Source organism: Larimichthys crocea, chromosome XVI, assembly GCF_000972845.2.
Source record: "Larimichthys crocea isolate SSNF chromosome XVI, L_crocea_2.0, whole genome shotgun sequence".
NCBI classification, from domain to species: Eukaryota; Metazoa; Chordata; class Actinopteri; family Sciaenidae; genus Larimichthys; species Larimichthys crocea.
Window position 1 is genome coordinate 15896596 of NC_040026.1, and position 20978 is coordinate 15917573.

The 20978-nt window shown below is 39.9% G+C and overlaps 1 protein-coding gene across 2 annotated transcripts in view; it reads left to right on the forward strand.

The window, feature by feature from the left end:
• Positions 1 to 18890: 18890 nt before the first annotated feature.
• Positions 18891 to 20978, forward strand: part of chst15 (carbohydrate sulfotransferase 15) — a 32164-nt gene continuing 30076 nt past the window's right edge. For both annotated transcript variants that reach the window (XM_019278768.2, XM_010739708.3), the window contains exon 1: positions 18891 to 19116. The gene's annotated coding sequence lies outside the window, so the exon portion shown is untranslated. The remainder of the gene's footprint in view (positions 19117 to 20978) is intronic.

Below are 20978 nucleotides of genomic sequence, written 5' to 3' on the forward strand. Positions count from 1 at the left end.
AACCAAGTGAAAAAATGATTTTTTTTTCTTTTCTTCTTTTTAAATTTCCACTTTTTATGCTTAAATTGAATATGTGCATTGAAACAGGTGAATGGAAATATACCCTCAGTCTCCTGCACCAGCCCTCTGGAACAGAAAAGCATGCTGCCTAGGTCTCCGTTTACAGACTGAATACAAATGAAAACGTTTCAGTTTGATTTAGGCATGAATGCAGTAAGCATGTAATGAAACATTTCTCAGCAGGTTACCATCTGTGATTCAATGCCGAATCCACTCAAATAAAAGGCTGGGAGGTGTTGAGGAGCATCTTCTCTGGTGTTCATTAAAAGGGTAAGCAGCAAAGTCTCAAGAATATGAAATAAGGGCCTGGACTATTGACTGAGCCTCTCTGCTGCTTGAAGAGAAAAAGAGTTAATTTAGGCTGCATCATTAATCAAAGAAATTGGTTTGATTAAAGACTTCAGGTTAGGAGTGAGAGGCTGATAGATGATAGCTTTTTTAAGGGTCAGAAATCAGCAATCCCGTGTGTGATATTTAGCTATAAATGGAATAAGCAAGCACAAGGGATTATCCACAATTAAGCATCCTCATGAATATTCATGAGTGGAGGTTGCAAGTGTAACAGAATCTGGCTCTTTATCAGCTCAATGCAGATACTTACCTGCGGCTTTTTAGGGGCTCAGAAGCCTCTTTTGATCCTCTTTGGTATTGCCTTTAATGTATCTTTCCTCAATGATCAGATTCCTTTGGCAGATTACTTTTATGTAAATGACATGGACACTCTTGGACAGTAAACAAACTTGATCCTACTTAAAGAGCTTGTATACCTAAGGTAATGTATGACTAACCTTTATTGGTCTCATTGAATTATTTACTTGTTTCAAAGCATGTACACAGACACGCAAGAAGTAAATAGACACCTTCATTTAAATTGTATGTAAAATAACAAATGATAGAGGCAGGAAGAGAACAATATCTGCCACCATCTAATCTCTCACTCCAACTTCCTGTGTGTGAGTGTGAGAAAAACTAATGAAGTATGTGCACTCCCCACTACAGAGACATGAAATGTGACCATATTTCAAACACTCTGCAGCCGTTTTCCCACAACGCGAACTTGATCCATAAACAAGCAAGTCTGCCGATCCAATAATTCGCCTCGCCCCCATACTGCTTCCTTTGTCACATCCAACATTTTGCAGTTTGCCATTACATCTGCACAACACAACACTGACCTTTTCTCGGGTAAATGAGCAGGAAACTCTGCGTAGATGTTGTGAGACATTCTGTACCGACTGCTCAAAAACTTGGCGACCTAAGAGGGCATCAGCGCTGACCAGAAAGCAGTTTCCAGTGAAATGTGGCCTTCATACTTTCCAAATTAAAGAAACATGAGCATAGAGAATGTTCAAATCCACATCTTCTTATAGTTGAAATCGGACTGACAGGCAAGAGAGTCACTCACAGGTTTGTTTGTGGTTCCCATATGGTCTGAATGATATTTCCATTAACGCACCATAACAGGCCACTGCAGCACAGTTGAAAACGCTGATCGATCTAAACGCTCTGATGTTCTCCATCAAAAGAGAGAAAGCTGTGATGTAGCCACCATACAGCGTGTAATTACACATAGTCACTTACAGCTTATACCTTTATAAACAAGAAAGAGGCTTTTTTTTTTTTTCATAGTATCAATACTCTCCATAGTTCATTCTGTTTGATGTGTCACATCTACTGGTTTTACTGGTGTTCAAAGAAAAAAAGCTTCAGTTCTTTAAAGGATCTGTTCAAGAGTCTGTCAAAAAAGTATTTCTATCACTGGACTCTACTTTTATATTTTTCTTTCTAGTTTTAGATTTATTTTAAAAAGAGGAAATGGAGCACATTTTTTGGGCTTTAACTCACCACTATGAAGTAAATGTTGATTGCAAAGTGTAATGACTACAGAATAATGCCACCATCTGTGTTTAGATTGATTCCACTATGCAGTGCTGTTTGCCACAGAGCACAATATTTCCCAGGAAAATGAAGTCTCAATTTGTGAAACTTGCAGAATAAAAGAATGAACAAACTCACCCCTTTTCTTCTAACGTTAACGTCACTACCCTCTCCACGCCAACGCCAACCCCTGCTGTTACTTCTTTGTTAGAACTAACAATAACAAACTATGTTATTGCTATCCAGTGCACATCATTACGATACCTTTTGTCTGTTCCTGAGTGCAGTAAAACTGAGACCATTTAAATTGTTTAAAATGTTTCTTTCTTCTCTCTTATTTCCAAAGTGGTGTTGACAGTCGTCACGGAGTTAGACTCTGACTTGACTCTGAAATGAAAATTGATCAGTTGTCTTGGCAACAACTTTTACCATTTTATTGATATGAAAATATTAATTTCTTCTGTGACAGGAAAGTTACTGGTTTAAAGTCAAAAGTCATTGAGCACTTGAGCAAATCACACGCATAGTACTGAAAAATGCATTACAGTCAGTCATGAAGGGATTTTTTTTGACAAGTGCTGACACTTTCTTTTGAAATCTGCTCTATTTGCCCTATTTTGTCCAATTATTTTAAATTGCTGCACCTGAACTTGTTTAAAAGAGGCTTATTGGATCTGCACGATGAAGAAGGCATTAGGCAAGAGGTTTGAGTGTTGCCTTCCTGTCAGACACTGGGTGCCAAGAATGAAAATCATCATCAGACGTGATGATTTGTCTTTTTATCCTCTGTATGTTGTCATAACTAATTCTGTGCCCAAGACAAAAAAAGAGCAGAATTTGACCTTCTCTAACCTGGTTTGACATCTACACCGTGTTCTGTGATGCTTATTAAGAGCAAGAGAGCTTTAATGCACAAGTGTAAACATGATGAAGAAGAAGGAGCTCCCTCCAGCCTGTTTACCTTTGCACGTCGTGCAAATCATAACAGACCGCATCCAGGTTATGATTGGTCTGGGTTCAAGATGCAGTCTGACATGTCTCTCGCCAAGTTATGGCAGGAATTTAAGACCTTACTCGTTTAATTCTACACCAATAAATACAGAGCAAATTCAAAAACTCTACCTTCTTCACCAGTTTGCTTCCATTTCCCCTTTGCAAGCACTAGCCTGTTATAATGAATAAGAAGGTATGCTTATTCAGCTTGACTCATTAATGAGGATTAAAATTTCACTAGATACAATATGACAGATTTTTGCACTGCCACTCTGCTTCTTTTTCTATACAAAATGAGGCATATAATCTTCTAAAATCCATCTCAGTTTTGGTTGCAGGTTAATTTGCAGTATGCCCCGTCTACTTGTAGACAAAAATGAATTATTCCCCGACAGCAGCTACAGTATGTGCGTCAGGATAAGAATCTCAGAGAGATCAACTGCTAAGCACACAGCGGAAATGAAATCTAAACTGATGTTTAGTGATAAACAGCAAAAAACAAAGAGGGTAGCAGCGCAGAGGCGGGAGAGTAACAGATGTGGTTTCAATCTAGATCACAATTCATCTGAATTCACTTCAGTAATATCGGTAGTAGGGCAATCACACAACTTGAAACCACCGAGTGAAGACAAACAGCTTTAATGTGCATATATATGTAAAGCAAATCACTCTCGCATGGAAAATGTGAGGTAGTTGTGGAGAGTTTAAGCCGGCTCTGCTTGTGTTGTGGGATGCAGAGCTGAGCCCACTTTGAACTTTATGCCCTAGTTTCTCACCGCCAGACACAGCAGGCATCATCCCACTGTTCCCCCATGAAAGAACCTCAGACCGGCCATTATCCAGCAATAAGGCCTTTGGCTACGCTGTGTGGTGGCCAAAGCCCCGGGGGATGAGATAAGACGTGAGGGTGGATTTGATTCTCAAAGCTGTAAATCTTTTTTTACATGCCCTCCTCCTGGCTCATGTTGGATGCTGTTGCAGTCTGAGCTAATTGGTTGAAAGAACTCGCAGCTCAAAGCTATGAGAAAAGAAAAGAAAAGAAAATGAGCGGCAGAATCTGATTGGTTTTGCCTATACATACAGGAGTCTGGAACATGACAAAAGTATGACAGCAGGGCTGGGAAATTAAAGAGAAAGAATAATACCAGGTGCGTGACAATATTTAGCAATATTGCTGCACATTGCTTAAGGAATGGTTCAAAATTTTGGAAAATACACATATTTACTTTCTCTCCAAGGGTCAGGGGCGCTGTCACGACTGACAGGGGCCCCAAAAAACAGGTAAACACCAATATAAAATTATTAAACCATCATCATTGAGTATATATATTTCAAATATAATAATGAAATTAATTATCTCTTTGTCTGTACGTGTTTTGGGCAGTAAAAGTTGAATAAAAAACTGGCCTTTAGCACATTTTTATGGTGGCTTTTAATCTTGCATCAAATAGTGAACTGCACTGCATACTGTATGCAGACTTGCATGCATGTGCAAATCACCAGCAGTAAATATTGTGCTAGTACTAGTATTGAACTACAAGATGCAAAACAGTTGCAAGCCTTTGATTAGAGTTATGTAAAGCTTTTGATGGGATAGTTAGGTCCTAGAGATGTGGTGACAACAGCTGCACAGAGGGGGGCCCAATTTGATTTTTTTGTCATGGGGCCCAAAATTCCTGGCGGCGCCCCTGCCAAGGGTTAAATTGTTTGCTAAACATTAAGCTAGAAACAGGAGTGGAGGCTGTAGCTTATCTTATCTTCGGAAGCAGGGAGAAACATGTAGTCCAGCTCTGTCTTAAGATATCAAACCTAACTGGCTAAAAAAAAGTGTTGACACGCCCGCACGTCATTCCCCATCTCTCTCCCCACATTCCTGTCAGTCTTCAGCTGTCTCTAGCAAATAAAAGCTTGAAAAGGGCCCAAAAAAATATCTTCTAAAAAAGTGTTGACATGCATGACCGTATGTTGTTTTTGCACTTCAGTTTTTGTACAGATTAAAAAAACAAGATACAATGAGCTTTAGTGGAGCACGGAGTGCTTTTTTTCTTTTTACCTCAGGACAGAGCGAGGTTAGCTGTCTGACTTCAGCGTGGCTTTGATCTAACTCTCTGCGAGGGAGCAAAGAAACAAATTTCTCAAAACTATTCCTTGAAACAATTCACGCTTCCCCCTGAAAAAAGCTACAAATATTTGCTTGCATACATACATTCTTTAATAGGGCACAATTAGATATAATCAATTACCGTCACTGAGTGCAAAAACATGTTTGTGTGAGTTGAAAATATTTAAATCGAGGTGAGAATGTGGTTTTCTATGACTCAACATCATGCCGAAGAAGAGAAACGAGAGTCCCTGGTAAGTTTCGGAAGCACATCAGGTGCACTCTGCAAAAACAATGCTGGCTAACCAAAAGTCTGTACAGTCATTACGGCAGCTGTTACTAACAAAAAAACCAGACTGCACAATCAGTCCAGCAGTCACATTTGTGCAAATAAAGCTAGACAAAATAAAATATATGTTTAACCTGAATATATCTGAACCAATTTAACTGCTGCCTAGTGATAGGCGTATACTCCAGATGGAATACATCAGCCTGCAAAGATTTTTAATTTGAGGTTTGTGGAAGATTTAGATGTTTAAAGGCTCCAAACCAGACAGTGGTTGACTTTTGGTATAAGTACACTTCATTTACATATCACCATCTTTTTCTCTTACTGTCACTATAACATCACAACTCTAAGGAGGGAAAAACTAATCAACAATAACAAAAAATCATTTGTATTCTTAATAGACAAACAAGCTAGAGATTTGATTCTTAGTCTGGAGGAATGGTTGACAGGTTATTGAAATAAATAGTCTCCATAACTTAGGAGAAATCATCATCATCGGTTCCCCTAACAGATCTTTTTTTTTCTAATCTTACAACAAACATCACATCATTCAGCGAGATTGAACAAGAGGAAGACTCCTGCTAACAGTGTTGTAAAGGCATTTGTATCTCAATTTCAGGGCCGTGCATTGAGTTTGGATGGGATGCCAAATATGACTCACAGTGGGCATGATTGTAGCGTTAAAGCAGAAGATAATGTATCAAACACAAGACATAACTGTAGTTGTGGACAGGATCATCATCATACATACATGTGAGATGTACGTGGGGCTCACCAGAAAGGTCGTATTTTTGCTCAGACTCTCTCAGATTTATGTATTTTGACATTTCTCAAATACATAGTTTCTTTTTAAATATTTGAAATAAAGCCATATCAGTTAGAGGCAGTGAAAGAAAAATGTTCCACTTCAAACAAACATGGAGAATGGAAGGAATCAAATATTATTTTTGGAGGTAACATAAAAATGATTGATGATGAAATATAATGCCCTCATGGAGATCATTAGAGCACTTGAGGTCACACTGTGCAATTTAGCGAAATGTTGAGGTTGTAAATGAGATTATTTTATTCTAAGGGAGCTTGTATGGACAGCAAAGAGAATTTAAAATGACGTTGAATCCAGATTTCTAAAGTAGACAACACTACAGGATCGGACAAGTAGCAAGAAGGAGATAAAAGACGGGAATGAAGAGGGAGGACGATCGACAAGATTGAGCTCATATGATGCATCCGTTTGTATCAGGGGCTGTAGCCAGTAATTTATTTTATGAATATTAGCTCCCCAGAAATAGAACTAAAAGATTAGATTCTAATTCTAGGAACTTTGTTACCCCAAATATAATATATATTAGTCTGTTTGGAAAAAAAACATCTTGGGAAAGAAGACTGGAAGACACAGGAATGTGTGCAAAGGGATGAGAGCTATTTTTACACATTTTCTTCCTAAGGGCACATTTTTCCATTGCTGATAATCAGATTGATCACATAATTTAATCTTCAGTGAATGGAAAATTTAGGTGAATGGAAACTTGAAATGAAATGGAAAATTGGATGCAAAAAGCTGGCTTATTTTTTTTATGTAAGAAATACTAAAAATACTGTTACTTTGTCTTTCTTCCAACAGACATATCAAATGCTTTGCACCTCAAAATAAAGATAGAGGGATAATGGCAAAACATTTTAATCAGAGCAGGAATTGTGCAAGAACCTGTGTTTTGGAAACAGCAGCTTGGAGGTGGAATTACGACCTTGGACATGCGCCCACGTCTGTTCAGTCAGCAGACTGTGTGCCGCTGCTGTGAGTGCTGCTGCTACAACACCTGAATGAGTGTGAAACAGCAAGCCATCACAATAATGCTCGAGAGAGACAAGGTGTGTGTGCGTGCATGTGGGGGGATTTGTGGGTGTTGGTACGTATGAGAGTCACTTTTACACTTGCAGCCAGTTCTAAGATTCAGAAAATCGGATCTCTGCATCACTCTGACTTGAAATGAGGCGACACGTCAGATTGAAACAAGACAAGTCATTTGCGATGATGAGAAGTCTAAACACCCCCCCTGTGACGGGGTTTCTAATTTGAGCTTTTTCTAATTACCATCCCCAGGGGAGTCACATCTGTATCTGTCTCCAACTTTACTTCAGCTGTGATTTTGCATCTTATAGCCACAAAAAATGGGAACTAAACAGATGCAATGTATAAGTGTGCAGCATTCTCTTTAGTTTTATTATCATGGTCGATCAAAATAAAACTACTATTCTTAATTATTTGCCAATTTAAGACGATCATTTTCCTGCTTTTTATGACCCGAGTAGCTCATGTTTTTAAACAGTTGGATGAAGAAAAACACAATTTGAAGTTTGGACTCTCACCACTAATCCCTGACTTTTTAAAAGACTAAATGATTAATCAAACAGCGGCAGAATTGTCACCAGATGAATCATTCCGAATCAACCTTAATCTTGTTGACTCCTCACTATGGTGAGCAGACTCTTGGCTAACAAGTATTTTCCATTTCACAGGTGCAAGTTAGCACGATATATGTTTTTGCCAATTTTTTTGGGGGTGATTAATACTCTGTGTCCACTTTTCATTTCCTCTCCCTCTTTTTTCTTAACTCCTTCCTGATCCTCCCATCCCTCCTGCTTGATATATTCTCCCAGTTGTGAATGAATGGGACTCAGTGTTAATGGAGGATATGAAGTCACCCCCTTGGCAAAAGAACACAGGTTGGCACCTGGACGGAGCAGCTGTCTCGCTGTCTGTGACTGACAGATTGCAGCTTGGGAACCCGGACAAGCAGCCACACAGCCGGGCAGACGGCGACCTGGATACAGGCCATTCAATTAATCTTCACCACCATCAGCCTTACAGCCATTTTGACTCAGCCACTGCTCTAGTGCAGATTTACTCACCTGTGTTCCCACTCCAGATTGGTGTAGAGGAGCTCAGTTTGACAATATCCCCCTTTTCCATTTCTACAACCAAGAAGCCGACGTCCAAATGGTTTGACAATTCAGCTGGAATGCTAAAAATACACAAGGAGCAGTATGCCTCTTTATTTTAATAGATCAACTTTTGACAGGGCTCATAACTTAAGTCCAGCAAGATGTATTCCGACCGTAACGTGATCAACTAATCTGTTGCGCAGAGGTTGATTTTGGCTCTTTTATGAATATGAATGGCTGTGTTTTCTTGAAACATTAACCTCAAGACTGTCTTTGATTCAACGTGCTGTCTGCATCTAACCAAAGTTAAAGGTCATGGCTTAATGAATCCATTACTGTCTGTCAAGCTGCTGACCCAAGTCACTTGGCATATTTGATTAAGATATCGAGTTAAGAGAACAAGGTCTTTTTAGGTTTAAGTTAATTTTTTAGAAAGCTGGAACAATGAATTGATTAGCTGAGGCAGACAACCCACTGACAGTTAAAAAAAAGAAGATTTTATCAAATAAAAGTTGCTTCTGCACAATTAAGTTTAGATTAGTTCCAAAGTGACGTACAAAAAAGGGAAACAACCGAGGAAGAACACGACAAGAACATGTTCGTGTGGCAATAACTACTACTCGCATAGCCACCCACTTGTTGGTACTGCTAGGAGAGGAGATACTGAAGCATGTTTCACCATTGGGGGAACAACAAAAGTTTGGATTGCCCTGGCGGCTACAGGTAGCCAGTGGAGCTCGATTGAAGACCAGGTAGGCTGCCGCTTTCTGGATCATCTGAAAGCTGCTGTTGTTGTTTTAACTTGTGGTTTGCTTGGACTATTAATTGGACAAAAAAGAAATTCGAGGAACTCGTATTTAACTAACACAATAATTGCTGATGACAATAAAAACATGACTTACAACTGTAAAAGATTTTCATATCATATCAGCACTTATAGCGTGATGAAAATCATCATCAATGAAACACAATAAGTAAAAGTTAACTTTTTTTTTTTACTCCCTGTTAGGCACCGGTGTCCCTTTATGAAGAACACAAGCTCGTCCAATTTTATGCGCTGCTGTGCACAATAGACTCAGCACCTGCTCTCACTTTACTCATCATTTAGAGATATAATAGCGCCCTGTGTCTCGTAAGTACACACAGTCGTCCGTAATGGAAGTTATCTTCATGCTCGATCTGCATATTACGTTTGCCTTGAGAAATTCACGGGCTTTATGACCTTATGCTCTATGAAAATCTCTTGTGATCACGGAGCTAAAAAATCCAATTTAGGTTCCTCGTGCAGGCCTGTGTGGTTTATTGAAATGGTTGCTGTTAGACACTCTGCTGGGGTATTTCTGCATGCTTTGGTTCAGACTCAGAGAGCCACCCCACAGCATGTTAACCTATTAGGACCGTGTTATTTTCTCCATGGTTAGATGTGAGGGTGAGCAGTCATCCTGCTGTTGTAAATCATATAATGCAAGGTTCACATCTTTTGGGTTAAACCAGTTATCTATGTTTGACGTGTGACCGGAACACCGAAGAGGTCTTACGTCTGTGAAATCAGCTTTGATCACACTTATTTGCATGGAAATGGATATTGATTGGTGGGGACAGACACAGGTATGCCACTGAAAACATTTCTCATGTACTCCTTATTCTGTTCTCTCGGGGAAGATGACAATTGACAAGGTGAAAAATATGATTTTAAAGCTGAAACCGCACAACAAAGCGCGCGCGTACTCGGTGCATGACTTTCAACAGCTGAATAAAAAGGTAAGCGGAAGGTGAGGACATCAAAACCGGATACGCTATCAAACTGTTTCATATGAAGCAGAGGAAATGTGATCCCTGCGGTGCATACGCTCAAACACACAGCACAAGATTTGAGGTGAGCTGAATGAAAAATAGCACACGTCCGTGCTCTGGCACACAGCAGAGTAGTGCAGAATTCACAACCCGGCTTCACTTCAAAAGCCTCTGTGTGGTCTCCCTCACTTCAAACATAAACATCACAAAAATATTCTCCTCAAGCTGCGTCTGTAGCGACTGAACCGACAGCAGTGTTGCTGTTGCCTGTCAAACAAGTAAAAAAAAATAAAAAAAATGCTGAACCAGTGGCTGAAAATAAAACAGATTTGACAGACAGGTTTCCATTACTCCATAATAATTACTTCATCATAACCCTATTAGGGTTTAAAGTTTAAACATGGCCGTGCCATTTAAGAACCTCATTATATCCCCACAAAATGCAAATGGGAACAAATGATACATACTTCCATTTACCTCCAGCCGTCTTTCAGTTCATGTTTGGGTCTTGGTTTGAATTCCTTTGTTGGCTCATTAAAACCATCAGTCCCAAACGGGAGAAGTTTGTTTCCTGGCATGTTTAAAATTTTCCTCAGGAAGACACAAAGTGCTTGAGGAGAAATGTCCACTAAAATACTGTTTATTTCTCATGTAGCGCTTTGAAGAGTGTGGAAATATGAGTATGTCCAGTGAATACATGTTTCAGCACTGCTTTCTGGCAGTAACTCACAAAATAACATTATCATCCAATTAAAAAAAAAAGGCCCTTGGCTTTTATTTTAAAAATGGTTACAAAATAAATGCATTCACGACCGACGCAAAAGCCAAGGAGCACTGTAAATGCAAGGAGAGCCTTTCAAATGATATGAGTGATGAATGCCAGGAAGTACACCGCTGTCTGTACTATCTGTTCTAAAGTCAAATTCTCTTTTGGCAAAAAACGCGATTAATATGTTGAAAGAGAGCGATCCTCAAGGTTGAGACGCTGACAATTAGATCATTGCTATTCACTGAATGTCTGAATGAATCTGTATGGACAAGTGAACAGGCCCTCTGTGATACATGAACCTCTTCGTTTTTTAAATTTATTTTAAAAGGAACACAGTCAGAGTCACAATGTTTTTTGGCACAGTGAAGAATATGGATAGATGAAAGATGCCATGTGACTAAGGCTGTTGGAATTTGTTTATGAACATAAAATAAATCAGAAACAGCAGACAGTCCGCATATTATCACAACACAATACAAGAATATATTTAACATGCCATCCTAACAAATATCATTTGAATTCCTTATTTGGTCTGAACAAATGTCCAAAATCCAAAAATATTTTATTTACAACAGAGAAAAGCAGCAAATCCTGACATTTGAGGAGCTAGAGCCAAAACACATTTGGATTTTTTGTTAGAAAAATGTTGTAGATTAATATTCTCTTAATTACAGAAGCCCTAAAGGGTCATACATACATATTTTTGTTTTGTCTCAAAACTCAAAACATTTCAAACAATTACCGAGTATGAAATACGGATAGTCAGTTTTGATTTTCAGGGTATTCATGACGACATCAGGCTCAGTTAGACTGCGCCTCTGATAAAGCTGAAGCCTTGCTTGCCGTCTTCTCAGAGGACGCACACTAATGTGTACACTATCTATAGCCAGGCATAAAGCTATTTCACCTTGATTGAAGAGATATGTGATGCGGCGATCGATATTCTCCTGCTCCTCTGACATTGCTACACTAAATGATGTTTCCTGCAATGATTTAATACACGAGACTATCGTTTTGTTTTCTCAAGATCTCGAATTAATTATCTTGTTATCACGGGAAACAGGTGGAATAAAATGTATGTATGTATGACCCTTTAGGGCTTCCGTACTTAATTGGGGTACAACTAATGATTATTTCCTATCTGTCAATTCTGATTAATTGAGTCTAAAATGTTACAAAAGCCGTGAAAAAGTCATCCACAGTTTTTGAGCTCTTCAATTTGCAAACAATATAAAAAACCTAAAGACCAGAAAATCTCCTGGAGCGCTTCATTCATCCAAATAGTTGCAGATTCTTTCCTCTTTGGATGGAGTAAAGGATTAATCCACTATTTTTTGCAGCGCCATTGTAAAAATCCAATGGATACTTGTGTTAGCAACTGTGTTCTTTACACATGTTCAGTGTTGTATACACACTAAGGGTATATTGTGTGTATATTACTGTGTGTATCTCTGGAAACTGTGTGTATGTTTACTGTTATGGGAAAAATAGGTTTTGACCCTGCCTGGTAAACTGATGTATGGCATCCTTTCTAGCACTAAAGGATTTGGCTCGATTGGCTTTCTCCAGAGACTTCAAGACAAAAAAACAATTCTCACATGAAGCAGCTACAATCACGAGCAGACCCATAAATCAAATGTGTATTTCTTCTGTTTCCGCTCCAATGAGCTCAGCTTAGTCAACGCGTGACGCGGTTTATTGATTCTATTGAGTATCATAACAGAAATATTCAATTTTTTCATTTATCCACTGATGCGAGAGAGAGTGGCCTCCTAATCGCGGAGAGGTATGACGAAGAGGATGGAGTGTGGCAGCTTCGATCGAAAGTCCCCCCCCCCCCCGTTTGCTGAAGTGCTGAGGCAGCACTGTTCTCTGTGGAGTCAGGTACTGATGTCTACCTCTGATTGTTGAGTCAAATATCTAAGAGAGATTACAGAAGATTAACACACGCAATAATGTTTTCCTTTTGAACTGGGCTAAGGACGCACATCAGCTTCAGTCATCTGAACTTAGAGGGAGCCCCTGTAGCCCGAGAAAAGAAATAACACATGCTCTGATGGAGGTAAATTTAGCCGGCTCTGTGTCAAGCCGTAGGGGGATTTTTATGCATAATTTATACACATGATTTTAGACTTGAAAAGATTATAAGAGTTAATTTAAGACCTCTGTAATGTCATGGCTCTTCCAATAGCTGAGAATTAAGTTCTTGTCAAGAGGAAATGTGAGAAAATGTAAGAACCCTCAGGTTTCAACACACTTACAGGACAAGGGATGTTCTATTTTTTTTCTTACTGTCAACAAATTGCATGACGCAAAAGCAAAGCAAAAGTATTATCTTCTAGACATTTGTACTTCTGATTTGTTTTGCCAAATACATTTTGAGGGTAATTGCTGTAGATTCAGTGGAAAGTGCCGCTGAACATGTTCCAGTACTGTAGGTGGCGGGGGTGCATGATGTCGTTAGGTTCAGACAGAGGTTGCGTAAGAATTTCTCGTCTGACAGACGATTCCTTCAAAATCTATTAACCGTCCGTCATTTTCATTTTTTTGATGATAATGAGACACATAGCCTATTTATTTTTCAGTTTATTTAAACAGATTATAAAGGGCATGGAGAGAAGAGATGAAGAAACCCCCACGTGAAGCAGATGAATGATTTTTATCTACTTGGTGCCCCTTTCTTCCCTCATAACATTATATGGTGCAGGCTGATAAACATTATCAAAATGACTTGCTTGTCCTTCATCTTCCACCGCATCATTTCATTTCATTCACCTTGTTTATCAACCACATCACAATTACTGGGCACCTAGCTGCTACGTATTGTGCGGTAGCTAGGCAATGTGGCGATGCAGCCTATGTAGTGGCTAAAGAAAATGAAATCTTGTGAGATTAGAGACAATAGATTTAATAGACAATAGCTATTTAATATGCAAACTCAACACCAACTGAACTGGAAATTCTACTACAGGTGGTTGACAGTGTTTCATGTGAATTACTTGACGTCACGGTAGCTCTCCCTCAGTATTATTCTGATTATTCTGTCATTGTTTGGTTAAAAAAAAAAAACACTTTAGTTTGCACCTGGTCCATAAATTACCTACAATGCAACATGGAATGATTGCAGATTTGGGTGTGATAATTAATGTGATTGGCAGGATTAATACTTTCGGAGCGCTTATCTTGAGAATTATCAATATCAGTTTTTAAGTCACGGCACGGGCCAAAATATGGCCTAGATAAGCCTTGCCTTTAGTTGTTGTTGATCATTTGTGGGTCCCACCAGTTGGTTAGGATGCCTGAGCGGTCAGCAGTTGGTATAAAACAGAGCAGTCGAAAGCCAGTTATGATATAAAATTTCATTTCCAGCCATTCTGGATTAAAGTTACACTTTGCTGCTAGCTTTCAGTAACAGGCTCATCAAGGCAAGGAAGAAAATACAGAGCAATTTATGTATAATGAATATAAAACAGTTATGTGGTTCATTTGACTTTTATTGACTTGTAATAAAAAGTATTCTAGTACTTAATTTTTTAATACTACTATAGCAAAACTAAAAACAGTGTCGCCCGTGCATTGGACGATACTCGTCGCAGATGATCGCCACTTGGAATATGCAGCAAAACGCAACGCATTTAGGCGTCACTGCCTTTTTAAATACTCAACCGAGATCAGACTCTTTCACCAACCTTAACCGAGTGTTGTGAGTCTAGACTTTAATAACGTTTGAGTTGTAACTAGCGATACTGCCAGTGTGGATATAATAGGGAAAAACATATAAAATACATAGAAACTATATATTTTTCTCTTCAGTAGAGCTGAAGCAGCTCAGGCCTGAGAGCCACAGACAGGTTAGGGATGTCAGACAGTATTGAGAGATGAACACACTGATGGTTTGGGATTTCTCATGAGATCTGTTGATGATAAGAAAAATGTAGAACAATATCAGTGTTTTTTTTATTTTAATTGCATTAAACATCAACATATAAATAAAACCGTTTCAGAAAAGTTAAACAGCTTCTGAAGAATTAAGGTACGGTTTTGATTTTGTTGAGATGGTTAGAAAATGTTGAATCTATTTGAAAAATTCCAGCAGTATTTCTTTTCAGTGCTCATCAGTTCAAGATGAATAACGTCATTTTTCTATCTCTGAAACTTTTATTCAGCGTTTAAATTGGTGCTGAACAGCTTGTCCAAATATCATTAAGGTCAGGCTGTAATCACCGTCCAGCCTTGACACACAGACATACACACACCCAGACGCGCGCACACACACACACACAACATGGAATAAAAGAGATGAGTAATAGTCAGGCTGGAAAGAACCACGCGCCAGCTGCCTGAGCTCCTGGGAGTCAACCAGACTTAGCAACAAACATATTTGCGCACAGAGGACAAAATAAAGACATTTCATCCCCTCTTCATGACCAGAAATATTGGGAACATATTGTATTCAATGGAAAAAGTGAATCATACAACCATGAGGTCAGCCTCACTCTTCCCTTAAAAAGCCCCACTATGATTTTATCAGACATCTTTTCCACCCCCTCTCACTAACAGGCATGTGTAAAACCTATTATTTCTCATCTCATTTGAACGTCCTACTGGGTTACTTTGCAACATTTTAAACTCTTCCCATTATGCAGAACATAAAAAAACTCAAAGAAACCATGTTGGATCCGACTGTGCTGTGTGCTGTTCATAAAAATCCTCCTTAACAGAGGAGCAGCGGGGGGTTTCTCTCTGCTCGGAGACTCTTTGCAGAATTTCTTCCTCGTGATTTAATTCAGCGTGGATACAGTTTCCTCCTCTTAATGCAGGTGAGATATAAAACTAAAACATCGCAAATCTTGGGATGGGTGTTGCTCTAGTGAACAACAATGAGATTATTACAGAACATCAGCGTGACACTACTGAATCATTTTTGACTCAACTATGAAATAAAAGCTTTTCAATTTGATTTCTTGCAGCTCAGATTTCAAGGACATATGAAACTGGAGACAGCCAAACTTCATGGACTATTTTGTGATTCTCTGATCAAATTTGGTGGTTTACAAACCCAGTAGTGCAGTGAGGAACTGCCACACTGTGAACTGGATCTTCTGGCCACCAACACTGTGTAGCGATGACACGCACACTATGGTTAAAGTAATCCATAATGCTTCTAAAGGAAGTGAAACTTCCAAGCGTATGGCCGTGTATATTAGCACTCTGATCTTTGCGGTTTCTGAGAAAGCAATACTAGAATGTGCGTGACGAAACAAGCAATTGAATTCCGCGGCCAGGCTGAATTTCCCGAGGTTCTGGTCCAGATATCTGGTAATTCACTTCGTTGGAATTGGCTCGAAGGTGAAAAAACTGACAGTTCTCAGGAACAAACTCACAGAGACCCACACAGGAACTCGCATATGTCCTCCTGTCTCTTTCCTAATGTGCGCGATGAAACACACTGAACAAACGCAGATTAGGATCAGAACACGCAGGGGTATGAAGACAACCAAGACAAGTGATTTTTTCCCGGTATTTGTTGCCTTCTTGGTTATTTCCACAGGGCTTTTAATGGAGGCAGAGGCTGAGACAGGCTTGTTGCTGAGAGGCATGCCTGACTGCAGACGCGGGGCACGCTGCAGGCAGTGTGACTCATATGCTCTGGATGACTTGCTGGGGAGACAACAAACCATTGCACAATCACTTCATCACCATCAGCATCAACATCATCACCACTGTTGTTGCCATCAGAAGCAAGTCGATTAGATTGAGATCATCCTCCAGTGAGAGATACAGCAGGCGGACATGAAAATTCATATAGTGAGAAGATGAAATTCTTGAAAATCTATAACCTCCCTCGGGCTAGTTGCTTATTGCAATAAATGAAAGGACATACTGCCAATAATGGATGTTGGGGAGCTTTTGAAACTAGCATGTGGAAAACAGAATCTGAAGGCTTAATGGCCGTTGCGATTCTTGTGATGATGATGACGACTGACTCAGTGACAGCGGCAACGGAGCCGTGATAGCATCACTGAAACATGATATGAGAACATATTTCCCAGCTGAGCGTGCGCTTAGCGGAGCCAGCACTCGCAGACGGGATTGGGGCCGCATGTGGCTACACCGAGGTCAACTTGTGCGGCTGCCAAATCGTCTGGATGCGTCACGATGAATCATCACCCATATATCTCCCTGTTGGGCTGCATCATGTGGGAGTTGGGGGGTGGGTAGGTGTTCGTCTGCTGCTGAGGCACAGCCAGATAAACACGCACATTCTCAAGTCAATGTGAAATTATTGGCCTTTTTCCTATCCTGGTAATTGCATCGCATTCTGTTATATTTTATTATATTGTCTGGGAGGCAAACATCTTGTTATTGTCTAAATTTTCTAATATTAAGCTCTGGTAGTTATATTGTAGATGCCACAACTCACTGCAAAGGTTCAAGCAAGACCAAAGGAAACCTATTAGACACCTTCTATAAATCCTTTTTCGCCCTAATGGTCTGAATAATCAGCCAGTGAGCAGCAGCAGCTGTCGCAGTGGTCTCCGTCCCCTCCCCCACCGTCACCCCTCCTCTCCCCTTTAACCAACACCCTTTATACACTCTCCAAGGGGAGAGAGAGAGAGCGGCACAATAATACCATGATGGTCCAACAGAGACGTGGGCAATAATAGTTTTATGGTGTTTTTGTGTTTAGTTCCTGCAGAGATCTGTAGTGCATTTAATGGAGGTGTTAATGGTGAGGCTAAAGGGTCGGTTCATCCAAATTAGACAATTACTCATTTACCAATTGTGGTTATGAAGGCATGCAGATAGTTTAATTTGTTTTGAGGCTTTTGTCTCTGAGATTTCTGCTTCAACCAAAGCACAAAGAAGATGAATGGAATATTTGTGGTGCTTCAAAAATAACATTAATGGACAAAGCTGGCATTACTCTACTCCCACTAGTATATTTTTTAAAATCCAATTTTAAAAACCCAAAACCAACAAGCAAATAACTCTTCCAACATCGCATGTGTCAGCTTGTTTTTTGTTGTTGTACACAATCCAGATGTTTTAAGAAGTGATTTAGCCTTTTAAAATAAAAATTGAACTTTATATGTGTGACCCCCTTTTCTTTAAAGATTTATGCTCTGAGTAGGAAGCGAAGGATTTGGGGCTGAGAACTTCAGACTGGCTGGGGAAATACTGAGAGACAGATTAACACACTTTTGGTCTTGGGATTTCTATGAGAATTGAGGACAACAAGAAAAACATAGTAACATGTTTTTCCTCAACAAGAAATCAGACTTATCCACAAAAATGTTACACTTGTCTTACCAAATACATAAATAAATCCCATGGCATTAAAGCCGTCCTCAACTGACTTTCTTTTATGTCATTTCTATCTTCCTCTGTCATCTTCTTATGTGTAGGCTGGTGAGTGGCAATACTCTATCATCTCGTCTTGCTGCACCTATAAAGTGTATATGTTTTAAAGGATGTAGTAAAAAGAGAGGGTGGGAAATGATCAAGCAATTTCTGCTAATTGAATAGTCCAGCAGCAATAGTTTTTAATTAGAGGGAAGATGGATATGACATGCAACAAAGGTCTCGGGCATGAATCCAACCGGGAATGCTGACAGCACTGTGGCATGCGCATGAACCACTAGGCCAATGCCCTGATTTTTCTTCTTCTTTTTTTTTTTTAATGTAATCTTTTAGTAGGCCTCCAGCTAGAGTCGCAAATTAAATTCCATTTACCTCCAATGTATTTAGGGTGGAGTCAAATCTGAAACTGAGAACAGAGCATGCTCATGTGTTTGAGTGTTTTTGTGCGGACTGATCCTTTAAAATCTGCATTTTTTTTCTTTTTGTTTATTCCCATTAAATTCTAGTAGACGCAGATTTTTCTTGTTTGCAGATTACAAGAGACCCCCCACCCTTGCTCTCCCCTCCTCCCTTTTTTTCACACCCCTCACCCTTTAGCACCCCACCATTCATTTGAGAGAGAGAGAGAGAGAGAGAGAGAGAGAGAGAGAGAGAGAGAGAGAGAGAGAGGAGAGAGAGAGAGAGAGAGAGAGAGAGAGAGAGAGAGAGAGGCAGAAGAGAAAGAGAGAGGCTGTCACAGCGCAGAGAGTCTACAACTTGTTCACATGTAATCGGCAGCGGAGCGACAAATCTTTATATTAAGCGGACTTACAAATGCCATTAATCCCGTGACCGGAATGGAAATACACGAGCCGGGCACAAGTTGTTTGATCCTGGTGGTCGTGTGAGGGTCCAAGAAAGAGAAAAAAGAAAAAACTCATGGTAGGTTCTTTTTAAAGAAATTTGATTTCAGACCATTTCCTCTTTTTACAGATTTCTTTATTTACTGCGAGATCTGTTATCGCGTCTCGAGTACGAGTTCATGCCCTCTGTTTTCAGACTGTGGCTGCAGAAATGGAAAAGTTTTGGGGGTGATTTGTGTGTGTGCATGTGTGTGTGTGTGTGTGTGTGTGTGTGCGCCCTGTATAAAAACCGGAGACATCGCCAATATAACGGGCTCCTTTCAGCGGAGAAGGCGCCCGCTGCCCGGTAGAGAATGAATGGGTCACTATGTATTCTAATCTAACTCAAGAGTTCATTCAGTTTTCTTCGGTTTTTAAAGAGCTGCTGCGCTTTAGAGTTCACAGTGTGGTCGCAGATGAATATCGGGAGGTTATAATCAATCATCGGCTGCCATCGGAAATATCTAATCACGTCGTCAACAGATCTATAAGCTTCTTTTTTTAATTATTATCATTGCAGCCAGAATCAAAACATTTGCTCACATTTCTCTTTGAGGATTGGGTTTGGGAATGTCTGCCTCTCATTCATGAGATGCTTGTTACGCTTGTTCAGCCGTGAGAGTCAAAACAAAAGGATCTTCAGCTGACCAATGAGAGCAGGGGAAGCCTCAGGAGGGACGGAGTGGTCCCTCTCTCTTCTCTTTGTCCTTTACCTGAGACACCAGATAGACCACAGGGCTGCTGCTGCAAGGCAATGAAGGACTGATTGGGAATGTTGGCATGCTTTGCTTGATGAAGACTTTTAGGTGAAAGTCTGCTTGTTTGCACACACACACACACACCTTATGGTATTCAGATCATTAGGTGTTATGGATGTGTTCAAGGTCTGAGGAGCCATCGGAGTATCCGCTAATTAAGCCACACCACAGCATCCTTAACTGACAGTTTCCAGATCAGCTTCCTCTTGTCCTCTTTTCTGCATCCAAATGCATCTCCATACACACACACAAGCATCCACAGTGCAGCACGCCTTTGCAGTATGGATTCATGTGAGGGCTGATAAGTTTCAGTTAATGGTTAAAGACATAACCCCCTCAGGGTGCATCACATCACTTTAACCTCCTCCTCACTCCTCTCCTTCATTACTTTCAAGTTGAATAAGTTTAATGTGCAGAGTAACACAAAAAGGGGTTTTCATTACTCTACTTGAGCTTTCAATTACGCACATAGTAGCTGCTTGCCACCACATTAGCCACGAGAGTTTAAGTAAATCTTTTTTTTTAAATCGGAAAAAATGGGAGGCGAGTGAGATGAAACTGCAGAAGTGGTGGGAATTGTTGCTGGAGAAGTTAATTGATTAGTCGAGCAAGAAAGCCAAATATTCTCCAGCTTCTTTGCTGCTTTTTTTGTTTCTGATTTGCATCAGAGTAAACTGAATATTTATGTGTTTTCAGACTTCTAACTTTGGCTGTGAGGACTTGAGATGACCATTTCTGTTTAAAAAAAAAAAGTATAGACAAATAATGAATCAAAAACAACAATTATGTGCAGACTGCATCAAAGCACGTATTTCATAGGATGAGCGTTCATATGATGTTTATATGGAATAGTGTGTGCCATGTCAGGAGCGTGCTGCACTGTGCTTACAAGTTGACACAGGCTCTGTGTGGGAGGCGGAGACGTAGGTGTAGTAAATGTGGTGGGGAATCTCTTTCTGGCTGCAACGTGTTATTATACAGCGAGTGGGATGGATGATTAGAAAGATTTAAATGCCACAGCAGGGTTCAGTGTGTGGACTCTAACAGGCTCACTGTGTTTTGTTTGAGCTCATTTCATCTCTACCCCCAGCGCAGATTTCAGCGGACTGACTGAAGCACTTTGATGAATTGCTCTGTCCGGGGA